At 41.6% G+C, this 2,864-nt stretch overlaps 1 long non-coding RNA gene across 1 annotated transcript; it reads left to right on the top strand.

Annotated features, from left to right (window-relative positions):
- Window positions 1–999: 999 nt before the first annotated feature.
- Window positions 1,000–1,964, top strand: LOC149815065 (uncharacterized). The gene is made up of 2 exons (XR_016428088.1): window positions 1,000–1,138; window positions 1,645–1,964. It is a non-coding gene; the product is annotated as an uncharacterized LOC149815065 (long non-coding RNA).
- Window positions 1,965–2,864: the final 900 nt, after the last annotated feature.

Genomic DNA, 2,864 nt, shown 5'->3' with positions numbered 1-2,864 from the left:
TAATGTTAATGAATGCCTTATTTACTATGATAAAAAAGAGGCCCATTTTTTTTTCAAATTTCACAAGCGCAGTTGGTCTAAAATTTTTAACATTTTAAGTTTAGGAACATGACATTTTATACACTTGAGCAATTATAGACGTTAGCTCATAACCCTCTGTATCAAAAGACCCAACCTTTGCCTTTTTTACACTTGACTGCCAAAAAATATTACTGACATCACATGCAATTTAATATTTATTCTTTTTCTTTAATATTTTAATGTCGATGAAGGATTGTTTGCCCGAGATTTTTAAGGTGACTCACGAGTGACCCAATGTAAATAATATGCACAATTTTCGTAGCATTCTAAAAACAAAAGGTCACATTAGAAGAAGGGTCCCTCTTACACATAAAATGTGAAGCTCATTCTAGAACATGCCTAGAGAGCACATCCAAAAAACAGTATAAGAAGGCCCATAGCTAACCAGAAAATGAGTCTAATCGAGAAAGAACTCAAAAAATATGGTTTCATTTGAATTGAGGGTAGTAAGGTCATTTGATGACCTCAGAAAGTTACATTGTAGGGAATGGTGCCATTAAGTCAAGCTGCCCCTGAAAGTGATAGGCACGATAGCCTACTTGGGAGCCTGAGCCCGACCAACGTATATAACGGGATGGGTTTATGCTTGGTACCTAACAAGCCCGAACCTAAAATCATGGCCCAAACCCAGCCCATGGTGGGCCAGGTCGGCTTGGCCCATCGAGCTTCCGGGCTGGTTGCCCAACCCTACATGTGCGTGCATAATTGACATTTGACCGTGCGGGCCAACTTAACCAACCCTAAATTGATGGAGATCATTGAGTGTGTAGCTACTATGGATGGATGGCGATAAACAACATTCAGCTTCAAATAAGGCGGCAGTCTCCAAATTAATTGCTTCATCTTTATCTCACTTGTGGACAAAGACCCACTTGTCTTGAGGCTTATTTATACCCACTTCATCCCCCGGTGCTCTTTGCAAAAAAATAAGTATCCTTTTGAGTAAAGATGGCTGCAAATAGGGCACCTTCAATCTCCCTGCTTTCAGCTTTGCTTCTCTTCTCTCTCCTCATCTCTCCCCCACCACTTGCTGATGCTGCTCGTGCAGTCCCTCCAGGTATTAATTTGACTATATTCTGTCAGCGCACTTTAGAATAAGAGGGTGTTGTGTGTTCTCTCCCTACCACGCACTGTAGCTACAGTGCATGTTCGGGGTCTCGACTGAGCATTGCGTGGTGCTAAGTCGGGTGTACGGGAGCACCGTACACTGCCATACAACTCGGTGCCTCCCTACACCCGACAGAGTTGATCACAAGATAAATGACATCCAAAACCTGCACCAATGGGATGCCCATCACTTGGATACTCCTTTTTCCGGTGTTCGTGTTTCGGATGGATGGCATCGCAATAGCTTAAAATGAACATGAACCCATTCACTGTTTTGATGGGTGTCGTTCATTTTTGAACTAACAAACAATGTTATTAGTATTTACCTATTCACTGTTTTGATGGGAGCACCGTACACTGCATATATAATACAAACTTCACGTAAATTTATTTATTTGAAATTTTATGAAGTAGAAGAATATTTGGTTTCCTTACTTATCCTTTTTCTTTGTTTAGAAAATCTTGCAGAACATGTAATTTCAAGAATCATCTGCCCTACCTGCGTCTGCTGTACCCCTCCTCCTCCAGGAGAATGCTGCGCTAAATGTTGTGCCAAACCACTACCTCCTTCAGCTCTCACCCCGTAATAATGATGATAATGATGATGATAATGATGATGACGATTGAACACGTGTTCATCTATGCTCCAAATAACTGGTCCACGTTGACAGGAATAATAATAAGCTCATAAAAAAGCTTTTGATGCTTCTGTTGTTTGTGTAACACAAGTTGTGTCCTTATGAGACATTATGATAATAAGATTGCAGTTTGTCAAAGTGCTTTCCTTACTAAAATCTGCTTTGAAAATCACTGTTTATCTTATTTGTTTTTGTAAATAACTATGAAAAGTATACCCCAAAGGGGTTAGCGTAGTTGGAGCGGGCCTTGGATGTCAGACGGGCAGTCGGGGTTCTACTACCGTGGCGCTACCCTTGAGCAAGTCGAAGCCCAATGTAGGCCCAGGGGTGAGGGTCCTACTCCTAGCGTTTTATGCCGCTGGTATGGTGACATTGTCTTCAATCTTGGGCGCAGTTTTCTGAACAAAACATGAGAAAAAGATGAGAGGGTGGTGTATGTTCGCCCCCGATGATTCACTGAATCCCACGTCTGTGTTCGGGGCTTTGAATGAGCACCACGTATACAAGCACATGGGGCTCGAATTCCCGTGTATGTTGACATAACTTTGCATCGGACTCTGGTGTTGTTGCAAAGACTTAAGTACCCTTTCTTGCTATTCTTCTCATAAAGTGATGGTTTGAGAAAATGACAAAAATGCCCTTCATTCAAAAAAGAAAAAACAAACAGTTCAAAAAAAGGACAAACATGTCCTCCATCTAGAAAGTCGAGGATGATGTTGACTCTTCAAAGTCTTCTTCTTTTTCTGTTCAAAAAAAGGACAAATATGCCTTCTTCTTCTTTCTCCGTAAAACACTGTAAAACCCTCTCTCTCTAGAGAAGAAATCAAGGGAAACAAAGAGTTCTTCCTGGAGAAGGTCATGAACATCAACCCTCTCACTCACTCTCCCTTCTCTCTCTACTTCTGTGCACATCCAACAGACGATCCTACATTGCTCCATCGTCATCTCCTTCTTCTTCCTTCTTCGTAAAACACTGTAAAACCCTCTCTCTCTCTAGAGAAGAAATCAAGGGAGGTAAAGGGTTCCTCCTGGAGAAGG

This window comes from Nuphar pumila, chromosome 15 (genome assembly GCF_984573655.1).
Source record: "Nuphar pumila chromosome 15, dmNupPumi1.hap1.1, whole genome shotgun sequence".
Lineage (NCBI taxonomy): Eukaryota > Viridiplantae > Streptophyta > Magnoliopsida > Nymphaeales > Nymphaeaceae > Nuphar > Nuphar pumila.
This window is presented reverse-complemented; position numbering and strand designations above follow the sequence as displayed.